Genomic DNA, 21,579 nt, shown 5'->3' on the forward strand with positions numbered 1-21,579 from the left:
TAATTCAGTATATCATATTAAAGTGATTTCAATTTTATTAAGACAGTTTTGCACCGGTACAAACTGAAGTTGGCAAAATGAACAATTCAGCAAAAAAGTAATTGCTTCTAATTTTCTATGCTAATTTCTAAAGTTGCATTTCATTAAAAAAACATAGTCAAGCTTTCTCAAATTTTCCAATCTTACATTTTTCTTTATTGTCCCCAAATACACCATTACATTTCCACCTACCATATATCTTCTGTACTTATTTCTTTTTCCTTCTTATTTATATATAGATATAGATATAGATCTATATAGATATATCTTTTTTAATTTGTTTTCATCAAAGCTACTTTTCACTGCTCCTGAAGATATCCAATCTTATATTCCAAGTTCAGGGAAATACTTTTTATGCAGTATTACTTGACACTGGATCAATATCATTACATAGGTTTATAGAGTTGTTTATAGATAAATATTCTAGACAGATATTTTATGTACAATATCTCACATAAAATATGCATAAGTATTATTCAGGTCACATAAACGACCATAAGTAATATTATTTTATATTCAACCTCTTTAGGAAAGAGGATTGAGTTTTGCAAATCTATAATTTTCCTTTCTCCTTCCCAGAGTTTACCTTAAGTGTAGAGTAAACTAAATATAGTCCTATGACCATCTGAATAGATCATTTGAACACTCATATTCTTGCTGTCATGAATGCAGCCTATCATTCTTCAAACATAAGTATCTGAGATTTTTAATGAAATCAATGACCCACATAATTTGCACATGTAAAAAAAATCTCTAATACATTTTCCGGAGTTTTATCCAATAAGGATTTCAGTACAATAACATGCAAAATATATGTCTGATTTGCTGGAAACAATATTGGATCAAAAAAAATAATGGTAACTTGGCTACTAGTGAAAAAAGAGACACTGTCTTATGGATTTAATTTTAGTTAATTTATGAATTTAAAAACAACATAGACTTCAGTTTAAGGATTTGAATTCTACCCATAGCTCTCTGTGTGACCTTCTGGAACTTACTTAATAAATGTTGGACACATTTTCTTTATTCATAGTATTAGAAGTTTGGACCAGATGAGTCCTAGGATACTTCCCAGATTTAAAATCTTATGACTTTGTAAACATTCAGGAAAAATATGAATCCCACATTATTATTATTTATGTTACTGTATTTTTTATTTTATTTTTCTATTTATTAATTTAAGTGTTGTTATGAGGCAAATGTATCAACTTAAGTATGATTTTGAATATATTTTAGCTTCAACAGCACTATTTGACTTAAACATTTACAGATTCAATTTTATAGTTTAAGTCTCCCAAATGGCTTCTTCACTATTTTTTTTTGATGGGAGGAAGAATCATCAGGAGAGATTTTCTTGCACTCTACATACTTTGCCCTCTATTAGTATATTTAAATGTAGGAATCATTATCCAAAGGGTGCTAGTTACATCATATAAATTTCCCATTTCACTCTATTTAGCCTACTATATTTGACCTTGATTTTAATACTTCTATTTTAACCAAAACTATTTTATTTAAATAAGTAAACATCAATGACCTCAACCAATAAAGCTAATAGTATTTTCATAGTTAAAAACAAATGCATAAAGATTGAAAGGAAGGAAAAAGGTATTTTATAAATTCTCCTCTTTTCTTTCTATTTTCTGCATTCTTCATCTTCTGAAGGTTATGGCAAGCTGGAAGTAATTGGTGGTAATTGTATTTATCTGGTGATAGCTTAGTGATTGTGGGATGAGATTACATGAGGAGGAAATAGTAGTAATTGCAATTTTCAGGTTTGATTTTGTTAAAAAAAAAAAAAAAAGCCTAAGAACAAGTAAAGAATTTACCAAGCAATCATTCCAAAGGGATACAAACTTTTATATCAATTTATTATCTTTATGAGAGGTAGTCTACGTGCAAATGCAAAGAAGGCAGGTCAGCCTGAACAGTCAAGAAGCTATCTCAAAGTCTTGGAGTACGTTCATTCACACTTCAGCCTATCTGACTAGGTAGGCAGGTGGTAGACCAGAGCATGAATAGTCAGAAATTAGTGGTAAAAGAACCTTTCTTCTGATATAACCTAGAACCATTATAAGAAGCAATTTGATTGCCATTTTGGATCTATCAGCCATAAAATGTTTACTAAAATAGGTTTCTGAGACTGTTGGTTTATCATTAAAGGAGGTCCCTAATAAACTTTTAGAAATCCCCAAAATATTCACTTTGCAGTATTTCTTTCTTTCAAATTATCAGAGAAGATGAAGAGTGCCTAAATATTAAAAAATAAAGATAAGTAATTAAATAAATAAATAAGTAAATAAATAAATAAATAAGAGAATCAATAAGACTTCACTTAACATGGAGTAATATAAAAGAAGGAAAAATCATGGAAGTATATAACAGGGTATGTCTTGGCCCATGGAAAAGCCATCAGGCCAAAAATAAGGCAATATAGAAACAACAGAGGAAAATTCTCCAAAAAGGAAGAAAAACGTCACACTTGGATGAAGAAGTGAAGACAGAAATGTGTCAAGCAGAGGAAAAGGAAATTCAAAACTTCACTCCTCTAGGGAAAGGCAGGGGAGATTTAAGTGTTAGGAAAAAGCAGAAAATGGAAAATCTTTTAGTTTTGTATGTTTAAGGAAAGATTCCAGTGGCTCTGAAGTATAATTGTTGTTACACTCTTTGGTAATCCCCTTCTGTATTATTTGTCAGAAGTGATCATATGACTAAAAATATTAGAACAAAATTAAGTTGTAGAAAACTGAAGCCCAATACTAGAGAGAAAAATTTAATAAAAGAATCTATACATCTTAGTCAAGAAAAATAATTTGCCCAGGGTCTAAAAATAACCTAAAATTCAATAACTATGGCATGTTACTACTCTCTGATAAATCGTGAAGGAGGCACAAAGACAGGATACAGGAAAATGACCATCATCTTTTTGAAACAAGGACAATACATTCCACAATCCACAGGCTGGTGATGGCAGTAAATTAGCATTGAAAAAACAACCAAAAACTTCTCTAGTGAGTGCCTACAGTAGGAAAAAGTAAAAAAAAAAGGCCTTGCTGTCTCCCTAAAATTAGTTACATAAAGGATATTATTATTCGATTATTTCATACTTTTTTATTGTTTATAAAATTGAAGCTCTAAGATTAGACATGTAACAAATTCTAAACAGCCAGTAAGTGGCAGTTCCTGATCTAGAATCTAGTTCTCCTGACTCCATATCCCATGTTCTTTTTCCTCCCGACCTTGGGTTAAGTCTGTAACATCAGAGCTGCAAGGAACTTACAATGTTTTATTTTCTTTAAATATATTGTAGACTATGGATCAGTTGCATATGGCTACATAACAACCCAGCACAATAATTAGTGTTTTAGAAAAATGAACAGTTATTATTTAGTGATTCTTTGGATCTACAGTTCAAGTTGGGCTTGACTGTTCAATTGTTTTGGTCTCAGCTGGGGCTCCCTCTTAAATCTGTAAATCACGTCAGGAGGGAGCTCTGCTTCTCGGTGTTAGCAGGTTCACGGCTGGGAAGCCAGTGGTGGACTGGGCAACCAGCCATGTATTTATTCCTTGTTATCCAGCTGGCTGGACTGGGCTTGTTCACATCTCTGCTCTGAGGGGTTTCAAGAGAGAAAAGGAATCATCAATGATCTCTTTAGGCTAGGCTCCGAACTGTACGGTGCAACTTCCTTGGAATTCTTTTGGCCAAAACAAGTCTCAAGTTTAGTTTTTTGGTTTACCGCCTATTCACCTTGTCCGTGAAGGAGAGATTCTTGTCCAACAGTATTGCCAAACACACAACACCTGAGACTGGACAGATGAGTTTGAGGCAGCTTACTAGTCACATATCCTTGCATCCCAGGGGAAAAGACCACAGCACACAGGGCCACGCAGTGGCTGCACTCGGGAACGGAGGGAGCAAGCAGGGGCTGTGGGGAAGAGCTTCATAGTATTAAGAGAGAAAATGCCCCCTGACTTTCACTGGAGGATGTGATTGGCTTGTTTGAATAATTTTTCATGTGAGAAGGGACATGGAACCCATTAGGTTGAATACTGGGTGGACTGAAGCTGAGCTGGCTGACAGGGGAACTACCTGGGTGGAGAGCCTTTTCTCATCTGGTGGGAGGCACATCTGGGGAGGGCAAGGGAACTCATGGTTAGGCCTGTGGGTCCCAGTGAGGTGCAAAGATGTCAAGGTAGCTATTCATACCTTGCATTAATTTTAGGTCTTACATGACACAACCCAGACTAAATGGGGAGAGAACTAACCTCCTCTGCAGTGGCTGTGCACTCTGCTGACTTAGCTATGCTGAAACCATGCAGCCCAGACTTCCCTCTCCTGCATGGATCTGGGTGAAAATTGGCCACTAGGGAAATCTGCGTATGATTTGGAAGTGAAAATGCAGCAGCAACTGCATTAATATTTGGAATATGGATGTGAGGGAGACACTACTGCAGCTTATGCTTGATGTCACAGGCCTGCTGTCATGCCTTGTTAAGCCACCTTGTGATGCCAGTCGGTCCTACAGCTCCTCCACTTGACAAGAATCTTTGTAAAAAAACTGTGATGGGTCTAAGGGTTTACTCAACCTGCAATCTAACAAATTAGCCTGCCACAGTTTTAGGGATGCTGGCTCCTAGGTCAGAATCAAAGCACTTTGCTACTCACAGCACAAGAAGCAGCATGAATTTCATATTTGTGTTTGTTCTCGTCCTCCAAAGCCCACAAAGGCCACACAGAATGGTCCACAGTGATGCTACACACCAGAACTGGGGGAAGTCTGATCTTTTAGAGGTGCCATAGGCAAACCTTCCCAAAGTCTGTAACCGAGGAAGACAGTATCTTTATTATATTGGTCAGCAAGAAGCATGCCCTTTCCTTGGGGAAAGCATCTATCTTCAAGACTGTTTCTCATATAAACATCTTTGACATTTAGCTTTTTAATGAAGGGACCAGCTTCTCCTGTAGGTTATCTGTCTCACTGACATTGACCCTGGAACCAGTGAGACAATGTTGCTTCCAGACTGCACCTGTGGGTTCCAGTTAGTACTCATGGTTTCCAAGTTTGTCCTGGCTCTCCCTTAAAACAAATCCACCTTTCTAACTGCCTGGCATCAGGTGCAGAAGCAACAGGTATACATATATTGTTTAACCAGCTCCTGTGGGTGTCTTCGGCCTAATTTTCTAAAAATAAATTTCTTATTGCATAGAAGTTCTACTGTTCTACCGTAACCCCTAACCCTAACCCTAACCCACAAGTACAATGTTTTAATAGTAGGAATTACAAAGTCACATAGCAAAAGTGTGGCTGCAGGAAAAGGTTGAGAGGTGTATCACAGAGTATTAGAAATGATTATTCTTTGTAACTTTATGCACTGGCATTAGGTCAATGGGTTTACAGGAAGACTGATTTCAACTCAATAAATATGAAGTCTGTCTTAAAAACCTCAGCATCCAAAGATGAATCGTGATCTCAGAAACTAGTGAGTTCCCTTGAATGTAAAAGTCCTCAAGTTTAATTTAGATTAGCACTTGGCAAGGATACTACAGAAAAGAATGAAACATTTGCTATGTCACGTATATTTCTCTGAATATCAAGTATTAAAAGAGATACACAGGAGACAGGATCAGGGAACTGGTAAATAAGCATCAGTTTAAGTCCCAGAAATAAGAAATAGAGGAAGAAATGATCTCAGGTTCAGACTCATGGCTCTAGGATGAACTGTCCGAAAAGCTGAGGGACTGGAGGTAATGATACAAAAACGGAGTTTTGAAATAAGAATCAATCAGCAAAGCAGGAGGGAACAAAAGACAGAAATGTGCTAGAATAAAGTGAAGGGAATGCCTATAACAGAATTTTTTTAATGCAAGAAATTATAAAAACAAGATTAACAACTATCCATAAATTTACCACCAGAGCATTTTGCTCTCAGATGTTTTACTATAAAAATGTTAATGCATTTGTTATATATTTTACATAAAAAGGTTGTTATTCTGTTTTTTATTAACATTATATAAATGATATGTTAATCTTTCCATTAAAAAAATTTAATATCATTTTAGCGGCCACTATAGATTCATACATGATATATCATAATGTAATTGAACATACTGGGTTTATTTCCATATTTTTACTTCCTTGGTAACATAAGTTTAATATATGTATAATATAAAACATGATAAATGTAATATAAATAATAACATATTCTAAATTAATATGTACTACAAATTATTTATCTTGGTATATCAAAGCACGTGAACTATTTAAAGACTCAATATCTATAATTAAATTGCCTTTTATGTAAATTATACTTCTTAATAATCGTGTAAGATGCTTATTAACTTACTACACACTCTCCTACAATTAAAACAAAATTTAGTATTTGCTATTATGATAGTAAAATATGGCACCATTTTTTGCATTTCAATTTAATTTTTCATAATTTATAAGAATGATTTTTCACATGTTTATTTAGCATTTACTTTTCTTTTTTATCAAGCATATGTGTATGATGTTTATCTACTTATTAGATACAGACATTTTCTTTTTTAATAACGTTACAAACAAAAAATTTGCTGAAAGTATGAAAAATATTTTCCAAATGTTAATATCATCTTACAGCTTTGCCTGTACTTGTTTTTGTCAAATAAACATTGAAACTTTAACATAATTTAATTTACAAAAGTTTGCCTTTCCCTCATCTTGAAATGTTTAATGTTCGCCTATATCATTTCAAAGAATTTTGAACTTTTATTCACTTTTAAAAAAACTATTTAATATAGTTGGATTATAGTTTGGAATTGAGACAACTGCCACCATGAGATACATATCATTTTAGAGCCTCCCCTCCAGGTGCTGTATGAAGCCAATTTTATCATGTAACAATTGCATATCATTAGTTCCATTCAGTGATGTGGTGATAAATGTTTTAAAAATAGCAATCAATTTTCATGGTGTAAATTACTGGCACCATGGGCTATTTCAAGCTACCAACATGATGTCTCTGAAAGCATAGTTGATAAGAGATGTGCAGAACTGGTTCTCGTGGGCTTCTTTTTTTTCCTCTACAATGCTCCTGTTTTTTTTAAATTGAAGTAAGTACAGTCCATTTACAGTGTTGTGCTAATTTCTGGTGTACAGCATAGTGATTTGGTCATACACACACACACACACACACACATTCCTTTTCATATTCTTTTTCATTACAGGCTATCACAAGGTACTCATGGGCTTTTACTAGGGGGTCTAGCACACTTGAATTCTGCATCTGGGCTTTATTTTCCCACTAAGCAATTCATCTGCTCTTCTGTCACTCACATTCATTTGTAATACGCTTTAGTGTCTGTAAAGACATTTAGCTTTAATTAATCATCTTTTTCCAGAATTATGTTAAGTATCGTATCATTTTTAACAGAAAATTTAAAATTATATTTACTAAAAACCTCCATTGGTATCACATTTAATCTATAATTATCTTTGAAGAAATGACATACAATAGTCAAAAACTTTCATCAAGAAAAATAAGTATTTTTTTGTCTTAGATTATACGTTGCAGAATTTTTTCCTGTTCTTCATCTTTTAGTCTTATGTTCATTACTTACTTTAGGGTGTATTTAAACTTTTGTTAAGTGTGCATCTCCTCATTTATTTATGCTATTATGAAAGACTGGAGGTCTTTAATTTACCTATGTCTTGTAACTGATTTTTGCTAAATGATTATTTTCATTATTACTTTTGTGTAGTTCTTCATCTCTGTGTTACGGAACTCAACTTGGCTCGGCAGTGGGTTTGGTTGATGTTCTCAGGCTTTCCTCATAAAGAGGATGGTGCAGTGGTTAAGGATCTTAGATCTGTGATCACACAGGTTAGATCTAAATCCTGCTTTGTAATGTACTGGTGATGTAATCTTGGACCTATACTGATTGTCTTGCTCTATCAATTTTCTCATCTGTAATTTGGAATTATAATAAGATCTATATAAAATTATTGTTGAAAGAGTTAAATTAGTTATTAAAAAACTTAGAGTAGGATAAGGCACAGTGTAAGATTTCAAAGATTTTAACAATTTTTAATATCCTCTACACTTCACATCTTCATTTTCTTGTTACAAAGGTAATTCCTTGCTTGGAATAATCCAGTACAATTAACACAATCAGCATTTCTTCTTCAATCAACTTTTTATTCCAGAGATGGTTTTTGCCCTTTTTTTCTTTTTCTTTTATTTCCTTGTAACTGTTTGTTTTACTTTATATTTTGGGTGCTAGAAAAAGGAAATAAAGAAGTAAGGTAAAACTCCACATTTGTTGTATTTCTATTTAACAGTGTTACAAGTATATGTTTTAAGTATATCGTAATTCTGTGTCTTTCTCACTTCCTAATTTCCTGTGTTATTTTTGCTTCATATTACTGTAGATTATATTTACCAGAGGTTACCTCAGTTTATCGTGAGCAAGTGAGTCCATTACACATCCTATTAAGTGATCCAACTCATTAACAACTGTCTGCTATTCTTCATCTTCCATTTTTATTATCATTCTAACTTCCTGAATTATAAACAGAGTTCAGCTTTTTATTTTTTATTAAAAACATTTATGCTTTAATTTTATATGATTTTAATGGCATCCCATTTGTTTTGATGTTTACTGGTTTTATTTCCATTGTTTTTTTTAAACCTCCTAAATGCACATTTGATGTTTTCACTATTTACTAGTCATTTACAAGAGTAGTTTCCATTTAGTCAGGCTTTTTGTTATTCTATAAACTTTAAAATTAACTTCCATTTTAAGATGTTATTATTCAAGAATATAGTCCTGCGTTTTATTATTTTAATCTCTTAAAAATGTCTCTTTGTATTTATTTTTGAATAGATAATACTTAATTGCCTCAAAACTCAAAAGTTTAAAAATGTGACAAAGTGAAGTATTTCTCTCCCACCTCTAATTCCCAATTATTAGAGCTTCTCCTCAGCTAAACACAGTTATCTATGTCTTGTATGTCTTCCAGATATATTTTATACACGTACCAGCAAATATTATTACATACGTATTCATGTGTATGTATTTTTTATTTTTTCTTATACAAATGGTACTACTGATCTGCATATCACTTTTTTCACTTAAATATATCTTGAGGGACTTTCTACATTGAGAAATAAGGAATCCCCACAGAGTTTTTGTTTCTTGCTGCACTGGTAATGTATGGATTTCTCAAAATGTAGCCAATCATTTTCAAATGTATATTTACATCTTCTCTAATCTTTTGCAATTACTAACAATGCTATAGTCATTCACTGCACACATACATCATTTCCCACATGCGTGAGTAAATCTGTGGGACAAATTCCTGGAAATGGATTGCTGGCCAAAGGATATCTATAATTTAAAATATTGATGGATATTCCCTATTGACTTCCATACATGTACATCAATTTGCACACCCACAAGTATAGCATGGTGGCTCTTATTTCTTCAGAAATTTTCCAGTAAGATTCATTATTAGATTTTTGCGTTTGACTATCTGATATGTGAAAAGTTGTATATTAGTAAGGTTTCATCTCACCTTTCTTATAAGAGAGGTTAAACATCTTTTCATATCTGTAAGAGCCCTTTTTCTATCCTTTTTATGAACTCTTTTCCCCATTTCTCTATTTGGTTTTTAGTCTTTTTCACAGTGGTTTTTAACTTTGCATCTGCAGGCAATCTTTATATAGTTGTTTGATTAGTTGGAAATACATCTAAAGAAACTTCTATTTTGTTTTAATATTTATTTAAAAATATTGGTTCAATTTAAAATGTATTATTTTTTAAGACATGAGAAATGAGTCCAACTTTGCTTTTCAGAATATGACTTCCAGGTTCCAGTACAATTGGCTCAGTAATTCATATTTTGCCCACTATTTAGTATGCCTTTTATATAATATTTTAGATTTAAATTTGCATTTGGAACTTTATTAGTATTTTATCTTGCATTCTACTGTTTGTTAAGTTTATCAGTTAACTAATACCAGAACATCAATTGAAAATTGATTTACTATCTAATAGGGTAAATTCCTTCTTGCTGCTTTTTTATCAAAGTTCTCCTAGTTTATTACCTACCAACCTGACTAAACAATGTCCTATATCCTGTTGGAAGATATTCTTGGGATTGCCTTAAATTTATAGATTATGTTAGAGAGAAATGAGACATTCATACTTTGTCTTCCCAAAGGAAGGAATAATATTACATTTGATCAAGGTGTGTTAATAAATCTTACAAATACTTTAAAGCTATTTTATATAAATATTTCACCATTCTTAGTCTTAGCCATGGGTATTTCATATGTTGTTGCTATTATAAATGGGTCTCTTTTTTCATTATATATTTTCAATGATGTTTGCACATTAAAAAAGGGGTGAATTATTTCTTACTTTTTGTCCATATATCTTGATAACTTCTTTTACTGTTTGGACTATTTTCCCCCTAGATTTCATGTGATGTTTCAGATATACAGTCATATCATCTGAATAAAGTGGTAATTTTCTACCTGTCTTTCAATTTTTATACTTCTAATTCATTTTATTTTTCCCCACTAAGAGTTCAAATCATTGTTTATTTATAGTGGAATTAACAGATGTAGCTATCATTTAAAAATTTTAATGTGAAGATTCTTATAAATTATCCCTTTTGCATGATGTCATCCTGGGATTGAGATAGATGGTTTAGAATGATATGGAAGTATGCAAAGTATTCCTATTATATAATTTTGTTTCTTGTCAAAATGTAATAAGCATAGAATTTTATCAAGAACATCAGTTATACTAATGATTTTTATTGTTCTTGGATGTTACACTGTGAATTCTTAGATAGAAAACCATTTTTGCAGTTGCATAACTAACGTCATTTGTTTATGGTAATATGAAATATTCTGCCTAATAAGAATTTGTTAAGGATTTTGCATTGATATATGTAAGTAATTCTGATGTTAAGTTTTATTTTGTGTATATGTAGTCCTCTTGAATGTAAATATTAATGTAATGATCATTCCATAAAAATTATTTGGTCATTTTCTTACTTTGTTTTGTTCTATAATACCTTCAATAGCATGAGAATCATCGGCTCATTTCACTTTTTCTTGGAATTACTTTGTGAAAATGACTGATTATAGATCTTGTTTGGTTTTTTTTTTTTGGAGTGTATGGATCCTTTAATGTGAAGTCTGAAGTTGCAATTTAACAAGTCAGCCTGACATAGGCTGGCTGGCCGGGCTTTCAAACCTTTATGAACTTACAGTGATAGCAGCAGCAGTAGGAGTAAGTTTGCAGTGCAGGTTCCCCGCACCCAACTGTCCACATGACGGGAACCAGATGTTTACAGCTGTGTGTATAGAAAATAGACAGAAATTATGAAACTCAAAGCTTAGACAGGGGCGGCTCAGTCATCTGTTCATCCTTCTCTCTAGAAACAGAGATACAAATTAGAGAGAGAGAGAGAATAAAAAATATAGGAAGAGAGAAAGGGGAAGGGAGAGGGGGATACAGACATTATCTTTTATTCTGGGATGTAACAAATCATCTCTTACTGAAGGAAGGGAATTTCTCTATTCTGGAATGTAAGCAGTTGAAAAAATGTTTTATTACTCTTTGAATGGAAGCAGATGGTTCCTAGAAGAGGTGACAAGTGTCTCTGGGTCTGTCACTTTAGAGTGGGAGTAGATGGCTTGGTGGAAAGGGATACATTATTTGTCTTTATAGCACACCAATTTCTGTTGCTCAGAAAGCCAGGAATCTATAGGAACATTAGAAAATCTAAGGAGGTTTGCTTTCCAGCAGTTTGGGAAAAAAAATAACTTATTCTATATTAATTTGTTTCTTTTTCTAGGTTTTCTAATGCACTTGGAATGAGTTCCAGTAAGCTATATTTCCCTAGAAAATTATGAGTTTCATTTATGTTTTTAAATGTATTGCTGCAGATTGACCAAATCACTTATGATTGCTGAAGTTCTCCCTGATTCTATAACCTTTTCATTCTTGTAATTTCTTATTTTAAGTATTGATATTTTCTCTCTTTTATTTTGATCAACTGTTGGATGTATTTATTTTTTTATATGTCTCTATGTTTTCTAAGTAACTTCTGCTTCTATGCTAAATAATTCTTTCCTTCATTATTTTATTGTTCATATTTTGATTTTGGAAATATTTATTTTAAACTCATTCTTTCATTTAATATAATTATATAGGTCTATGAACTTCTTTCATAGTACTGCTTTACCTGTATGAAATGTAATTTTTAAACACTTGCCTGAGATTATTTTTCACTTAAGGGTAAATTCTTAATATAAAGAAGTATAAAGAAGTAACAAAAAGTGATTGATAATCCCACTATTCATTTGCACTTGTTTTGTTTTTAAATACGAGTTATAAATATATATACTTACATATAAAACATATATAAAACATTTAAACTATGTATTTATTTAAATTCATTTAAAATATATATTATATTAAAAAGTATATATATATATTCATGGTTTGGAAATTCTAATGGTACAAATATAGTGTAAAATGAAAAGTAAAAGTTTTTTCCTCTTCCACATCCATCTTTAAAAGTTAACATTGCATTTTTATTATTTCTTACAAAAATAGTACATACCCTTGTGTATGTCACTGGATATATAACACTGTAAGATGCACATAAGATTATACAGTATATACACTGAAACTATCTCTTAGAGACCTCTACATATCAGCACCTAAACGCCTCCCTCTTCTCTTGAGAGGATGTATATCAAAACATGGTTCTTTGAACAATGGGTCTTTGTAAAGAGGACAAGAACTATGCCTTACATGAATAAAGTCAGAATTTGAGGAAGTGATTAAATTGGGCTGTAAACCTTTTGCTTGACTTTTCACAACAAGGAAGGAAAACAAATCAAAGGGTAGGTAACTCTAATAAAATACCAGATTATTTGTAGATATTCTGAAGTTTATGTTTAGACTTCATCTTTTTGACAAGTGTTGTTGGAGGGAGAGCCTTTCTTTTCTAACTTCCTGTTAGAAAAGCATATTGTTTTTCTTATTTGTAATTAATTCCTAGAGCTACTGAGCTATAATTAGATGAGGTTATCTTTATAATTTCAGTCTTTGAATATATTTAATGACTTTTTTCTTTCTGATAAGTGAACTTTACTAAAATATGATCAATTCTTATAAAAATTCCATGAGTCCTTGAAAAATGGTTTGTTCTCTTTTTTCACAGTAAAGATCTAATAGGGTATTTAAGTATATTTGTTTTTCATTTTGGTTTTGTTTTGTTTTGTTGCCTACTTGAAAAAGTAGGGTTGGCACGTCTAGTTTTCTTTTCTTCCTCGGCATCCTTCATTGTCCCCTCTTACTTCTTTTTCCTCTTCACTATCTTCTCTGCAAGAAGTATCAATATTTCTCTGCATACCTGATTCTCCCTAAGCAACCATGCTTTCAGAGGCTGCTAGTCTTGATACACACAGCTACTAGTCCCTTCCTTTAGTCAGAGCTGTGGACAACCAAGCCCTGAGGCATATTTGGTAATGTGTCATTTATTTTCATTTTCTGTTCTGGGGGTGATTTCATGTGTGCTTCTTTTAAGTCCTCTCCTCCTCTTTACTCTGTCACAGACTCTTATAAGCCTTTATTTTTTGTTCTTGGCAGTGAGAGCTCTACTGGAATTTGTTTTATTTCTCTACTGACAGATAATGTTAAAGATATAATGTTCTCTATCTCTTAGTCAGAAGATATGAGTGGTGTGGTTGTGTGGTTTTGTTTGTCCTTTTTGTTTTTATGGCTTTGTTTGAAAAGATGTAAAAGAGATTCATTATTGGACTATTTTCTATAGGTTAATATTTTCAGTATATTTTATTTCTAAGTAAACTATTTCATGTAGGAAGGTAGCTATTTACTCTGCACAGAAAAAGTAAACAGGAAAAATATGCCTCCTTTCCACAACTCTTCTCTTTTCCCTAGGTTCTTGGTGTTTGGTTTGTTTTGTTTTAGCTTTTTTCCTTTACTATTATACTGTCAAGTTTATAATTCACAATCTCTTCTTTAAACTCCCACAGTTGTTCAGCCTGATTTCTATATAAAGAAATGATTTTCTGTTTTCTATTTGCCCTTGTTCAGTAGCTTTCCTTTGCTGAACATTTAATTTTCATTATCTTCTTGGATTTCTCTCACTTATCACTAAAATTTTATTTTCTGAATGAGCTAATAATGAGTTTTTACATACTTTAAAATATCTTATTTTAAAATAAAATATAAAAAAATTTATTGGGTCATATGTAAACTGACAAAAAATTTGCTATACAGTTTCCTGTTACTCTCTAGGTTTAAATGTTGGTATAGAGAAATTTAAGAAAGAATGACATTTTTCCCATAGTGATGATCTGATTTCTTTCTCTAATGGTCCATAGGATTATTTTTCCCATTGACTTGAATACTTCAAAGGGACTTTAAATAAAATAGTTTGTTCCTGAGTGATAATAATTTTCTACCCATTTATTTTTCATGAGTGGATGCCTTTAAAATATTTACATTGGAATCTCTATATCTAGAAGGTTTTATTCTATTATATATTTTGATTTTGTGGTTTATAGTTGTATTTTTCTCTTCTTAATGATCCTAAATCTGTTTATGTTGGATCTCTCTGGCCTCCCTTTAATATCTATCATCTTTCAAAGCATTTTAATGGTTTTTAATTTGCCGATTTCTTTTGCGTGACTTCACCAAGTTTAGTTACTTTATCCTTGCCTGACTCAATTTTCTTTCCTTTTGAGTCTACCTTTATTGTTTTCATTATGTTTATCATCTAAGTGTTTATTTCAATTTCTTTTTTAACTCTTTTATTTATTAACCTCTTTTTTAAAATCACATTCCTCCTGTAAATCTCTCCTCTAACTCATTGTGTGGGTATCATTGTGTCTGTCCTTTCTATGAAACTATGCAGCATGACTTGTCTAACCTCAGCAGACTCTTTAGGCAATTCCCCTTGTGACAGTGTTCACCTATCTTTTGCATACATTCCTTTCCATTTTTCTTAAGTTTATATGCTCCAGTTCCATGATGATTTACTCATGACTAGTATTCTTCTTTGAAAAGTATCAACTCAACAGGAAAATGATGGAAAGAGAGAACTACAGAAAACTTTCACTTTCATTTTATATTTTAATATTAAATTTCTTAAACATTTCCTCCCCAGATGATTATTGTCTTGGAAGGATTTATGTCCTTAGATTCCAGTGATTAGCAAGTTATTGTGCTTACCGAAGGGACTCATTTGTGATGATTTTGCAGTTATAAGGATCACTGCTGCTGCCTCTTTCATTCTGTCTCACCACAAGAATCTCTGTCTTATAAGGAACTAAGATATGGAAAATAAAAATTCAATGCTGACATGATTTCATCTTCAGGTCGATTCCTTATGTAACAAATTAATGCCTAACTGGATCTCCATAAACCTACCTTTTTTTTTCACATAAATTTTTTCATCCACTAGCCACAATATGGGTTCACTATAAACAAAACTGGTAGATGGAGCCTTCAAGATGTAATAACTGCTTAACTACTCATAGAGAAATGTATTCCCACCCAAATTCTATTGTGTAACATATATGTCCTCAATGTCCTCTTCATTTATGTCTAAATGCATCGTACTGTGTTATTTTTCTTCACAGTTTGCAGTTTGGATTTCTGACTTTCTCTGCCTTTTTAAAATATAGATTTCTTTACTCTTAGTATTTTGTTGGTTTTAGAAAGTTTCAAAGAGAGCAGAGAAGAGTATATTTGCCTTCATTCTGACATTTTATTAAACTGCCTTGCAATGATTTTGATGGCTCAATGAATCTTTATTAGATTTATGATCATTTCAATATTTGCCTTGGATCTCAAGGTTGAAATCAGCAACAAAAGTCTACACAATTTTTTTTTCACTCAGTTCTTGAAGCTTATCTATACTCAGGTCTTTGACAAGTTTTGCTACAGTCTTGCAACAGCAATAAAGAGGTACATGCCCATTTTATATTCTATGACTTGATTTTAGAAGATACAGTATTACTATATATTTGTTAATCAACTATTACAAACAATGTTAGCAAATTCAAAGAGCCTATCATTTTCCAAAAAAACTGTTCTCTTAAAGTCCCTTTAATCATTAAACCAAGTATATTTTCTATATAAAAAAATCACAATAAGTTTTAATTAATATTGTTAAGGGGCTCTTTAAAATTAAACATATATTATTCCCAACAAAATTGTTATTTATCATTATCAGAAGTGATACAGTAAAAAGAAATTAAACACATTTATTTTTATAATTAATTCTACATTATTGTAATTAAATACTTAAATGTAAAATGACATTAAAATTTCTTGCAGCTATCTCACAATATATTTTAAAGAGAAAAAGCCTAAAAATTTTTTCCTCTTTATTTAAAATCACTTTCATCCTTATCTCCAAGAGCAATGCAAATAAATGTTTTCTTTTAGCTGTGTCTACCGTAAAATGTTCTTTAAAATTGCCAGTTTTACAGTTTATAGGAAGAAAAGCTACTTAAATTATCCACTTTAAAACAAAATTTAATAAGACCTTTGTCACCACAGCAGGGAAAAGGAACAAACACTTAAGCAACCATGTTAAAAAGTCATTTATTTAAGCATTCATTTCCTTAGACATACAGGAAATGAAATGCAAACAACCTAACTAAATATAGGCTTTTAATCTTGGACTGAGCAGTCTGTATATTCAGAAGAAAAAAATGTTATTGCTACTTCAGTGAGTCAAACAGGGAAAGTGAACTTACAAATAAAGAAAAATGTATAAGTGATGACACCCTTCATTATATTTCTTAATAAGAAATGTCATAAAATATAATATAGATAAATATTTTGTATCTTGGCAAGAACCTAATATAGCATAAGCCCTAGGATTGGAGTGGAAATATCCAGAGGAAATATTTTTTACTGATACTATAGTTTTGTATGATTAGTTTAATTACTCTGAAATTAAGCTATTTCTAAACTCTTGCTACTTTACTTTCCATTAAATTTCTCTCTTAATTTTTGAGGGAGACTGTTACATAAGCACATATAGTAATAAAAACAACCTTACTTTTTATTTCTAGGGTTAGTAAAACAGTAAACAAAAATAAATTTAGAAATTAGGTAGCAGGTTCTACATTGTTTATTTCTCATTGTATTGAATTTGTAACATTCTCAGTTTAGGAATGAACACTTCCACATTCTTCCTTTATGTAATATAATCTTGGTTAGGCAAGGTTAACTGAGATGAGGGGTGAGGAATTCACATATGTAACATGTCAGGACAGATACATAAATCGTATTTTGAAGACTATCTGCAAATATGTTATACCACTGAGTAGATTCTCAGTATCTGTCTATGTGTATACGTGCACATGGGTAATTTGGCAACATGAATACTAACTCTTCACTTCAAAAGATAATTTTAACTAGACGATAAATAACAATGCAACCCTCTTCAAAGTAAAAACTATTGATTTTACTAGATCTTAAGCAGGATTCTCAATAATAAGATGCTTCTTTAATTTTCAAAAAGTATGATTAATAATTTATAAATCTTCCAACAGTGAAGTATTAATATATAAGTTCAAAGAGCAGGTGTTAAAATCAAAAAATATTCAGGGATTTCTTAACAATACAAATAAGGCAAAATGGATTTATTAAACTATCATACATGTATAAAATATTCACTAAAATATAATCCTTTTGATAAAAGACTTTAAAAACAGGTTTAGAATCTGCAGAGTAGATATCTAAACTTGAATATTAAATTAAAATCCAGAGAAGAGAATATATGTGTTTCATGGTTATTCCCTATGATGATTAGGGAAAATCATATCTGAATCAGTACTGAACAGTACAGATACAATTTCAACAGGCAGAGAGGAATGAATATGCTATTCCAGGCTGACAAAATAACAAGAGTAAAAGGATTTGGGAGCAATAAAAAGAGGGAATTACAGAGGATACTGAAGGTTAAAGGTCCCCAAATTTCAACTACAAAAATGCAGCCTGGAGATTAGGGTTAAAACCAAAGCAGAGGTTTTAGAATTGAGACAGCTGAAAGAATTGTGAAAGCGGTTACTAAATATCAAAGATGGAGTTTGATTTAAGACTAAGTAAAGTTTATTTTCAGACATGTTGAATTTGAGGAACCAGGAGATCATATACTTGAAAATGTTCAGAAATTAATAAATGATTAAATTTTACCTGAAAAAAAGGAACATCAGCTATTAGCTTCTATTTTGTCATAAACAAATCTCTTTATAAGACCAGACTTTTCAAAACTATGTTTAAGCACTGAAACCTAGATTTGAGAGTAATCTTCATGAAAATAATGATGTTGTAGTTCTGCGAGCTGATAAAACAGACAAATCATAGATCAGTACTCCTTGTGTGTTTAGACAGGTAGGTCTTAAGAAAAGCTGCCAATAATGAGACATGGAAATAGTCATCAATCATAGAAGACAAACGAGACCGTATGTGCTTTGGAGTAAATGTGAGAAAATATTTAACTGAAATTGAAGCCTTCAAATGTTGTGGAGACATCAATGAAGAAGGTAGAAATTGGAGACAAGAAAACACCAATGGCCTGTTAGACAAAGTGTTTAATGTAGGGAGACGTGATGAGCTTACTCCATTTTTTTTTCCTTAAGTAAGTTAAATAAATGGCCGTTCTAAGATAAAATTCTTCAGAGGAGGTGGGGTCAGGAAGAATATGAATTCAGTCAGAAAAAAAAAAACAAGCGAGTAAGACTAATTTGTCAGCCATCCAAGGTGGACAGCACTTCAGTGACCTGAAAGTTTACTTCACCCACGCACTCCACTTGTGACACTGCTCTGTTATCTCCCTGAGCAGCTCCACTTCTTGGATGTTACATTCCAGCTCTTCTCTTTGCTGAAGGACTCCTATTTTTCTTCTCATTATCATTTCACTTATTCTTTCATCTCAAACAACAAGAAGCCTTCTAATTCTCCTCTGTAGATCATACTCCCCCAATCCTCGTTTCTAACCCCAATCATCTAAGCCAGCCAGGCCAAACACATCTGGCAAAATGTTGACAATATTCTTCACTCCATTTGGCCATTTTATTTAATTCTATCTAGTTAAAAAAAATGAAGCATTGGATTAAACCAACTCTTCTCTACACCTTTACACAGGCTACTCTAGAAAGCAGTACAATAACAAAATTTAACGTAATGAATTTTTACCATAATAAAAAAAAAAAATCAAAGCTTCCAAAACCAACTTGAAAACTGCCTCTCAATCTTTCTAGGTTTTCCATATCCTACTTTGTTTTTCAATTTTACAGCAACTAGTTGAAACCACATCTATTTCTTAAACCACATCAATTTCTTTAACCACATCAATATTCTCTTGAATGCCTATCCCACTTACTGTCCCAGTTACTGCCTTAGGGCTCACATCCTCTTCCTGGCCCCAAATTTTGAACTACCTTTGAATTTTCTTTCCTTCACTTATTATTTAATCCTCACACAATGGCTTGACGATTTTTTTTTCCCTTACAAAAGCACCGAAACACCGTTCACTAGGACTTTCTTAAATATCGCCTCCCATGACGACAAACACTTCAGGATTTTCTCCATCCTGCATTACCTGTATTCTTGTTTTTCACAAACTACTTTGTATGCTCCTTTGCTTTTTCCTGTGTCATAAATGGCATTATTCCTCAGATCTTAGATCCCTTTTTCTTTTACTTCTCTTGGGTGATCTTTCTACCTTTCCATCAGGGCTCTATCAGTAATCAAAATACCCATGGCTTCTCACCAGTTCTCTCTTCTAGACTCACACTTATATTGCTAACTTGATATTTCCACTCGAGTTGTCACATAAACACTTCACATTCATTATCTACAACATTAAACTGTCTTGCACTGAAAACCTGCTTCTCATTCTGAATTGCCAATCTTAATGAAAGTTGCCTAACTTTCCACATAGTTGTTGACGTTGAAGGTTTCATATCACTTTAAACATACTTTCATCCTGCCCTTTCCTTCATTCCATGCACCATCAAAGCATGTCAACTTATAGTGGTAAACTCACAAACATCCATTTTTCTTTATCCCTACTGGCACCCACCTGGATATACCTCACTTACATAGCTGAAATAAAAAACAAAATAATGAATATATATTTTTACAAATCTGCCTGCCCATACATTTTCCCTTCTCAATTTATTCCCCATGCTAAAGTAAAAAAATTATTCTAAGCCATAAATTCACTTCCTTATCTTTCAGAATCATCTCACTTCTTGTAGGATAAAGTGCAATCGTCTCATCGTGGTCTGTAGGTCTGTTCATGATTTGGCCACTGTTTATTTACCGAGAATCATCTCTTACCTCTACATCTCACACTCTAAAGTGAAATGCATTTAACTTCCACTTCTTTGAATGTGCAATTTCTAAATCTCTAAACTTCCCTCTACTTCTAACACTTACTTTTGTCTCTTTAGTGTATAAACTGATAATTTTTCAAGTTTCAGGGTTGTTGTTTATTATTGGAATATTTCTAAACTCTCTAATTATCAGACGATCTCTCTGTGTTTTACAGTGCTTGGAACAATATCCTGCGATTTCCTTTTTTACTTACAACTATCTCTTATGAAACTCTAGGTAACATGAGGGTCAAGACCATTTCTATTTGTCATTGTATTGAAAGCACCTATTTCAGGCCCATATAAGCACTCTAAAGGAATTTACTGAATCAATAGATTCACTCATTAAAAAACAAATACGCAGATGAAAAGAAGCCTGAAAGGAGGGAAAGCGAACAAATCATACAAATAGATTATATATTCTCCAACAGTGGTAATGAATACCTTATGGTCTCATAGGTAGATAAGGTTCATTAGTGATCTTCAACAGGAATCACAGGTTCCCTGAAAAAGTTCCATCTTCTTCTTGGGTCAGTGCATGCAATTCTGCCCTTGTATAACAACAATTCTCAATCATGTGTGCATCTGCCACTCAGCAGACATTTGGAAATGTCTGGCAATAACATTTTTGATTGTCACAACTTGGAGAGTGGGGTGGGGAAGATGGCTACTGGCATCAGTGGAAGTGAACAGATGCCAGAATTGCAGTAAAACATCCTACAGTGCACAGGGAAGCCCCCATAACAAATACTTATCTAACCCTAAATGTCCATAGTGCTGAGGCTGTGTGCTATAAGGACTGAAGTTATTGTATGCTGCCCTGACAGTGGATAAAAGCAGGAGGGCCTCAAATGACCTAATCACAAGTTACTCTCCCACTCCGATCCTGTGGATATGATCACCTGGCCAAACGACTCTCCTTGTCAAATCGACTAGCTGTAATTCCTGGTTATCTCTGAGAAGCAGCTGTCAATTTCCTGCCAGCCTGCAGAATTATTCAAGCAAGTTAATCACTTTCTCCTGCAGAAACTAAGGGAAACCCTGGCCACTTGTTACTGCCAAGTCCACATCCTACAGCCCCTGGCTGTTCACTGTGTTCCCAAG

The 21,579-nt window shown here is 32.6% G+C and overlaps 1 long non-coding RNA gene across 2 annotated transcripts in view; it reads right to left on the bottom strand.

Moving 5' to 3' along the window:
- Positions 1-21,579, bottom strand: part of LOC135321585 (uncharacterized) — a 291,860-nt gene that overhangs the window by 183,296 nt on the left and 86,985 nt on the right. The gene's annotated exons all lie outside the window — the stretch shown is intronic.

This window comes from Camelus dromedarius, chromosome 6 (genome assembly GCF_036321535.1).
Source record: "Camelus dromedarius isolate mCamDro1 chromosome 6, mCamDro1.pat, whole genome shotgun sequence".
Classification (NCBI taxonomy): domain Eukaryota; kingdom Metazoa; phylum Chordata; class Mammalia; order Artiodactyla; family Camelidae; genus Camelus; species Camelus dromedarius.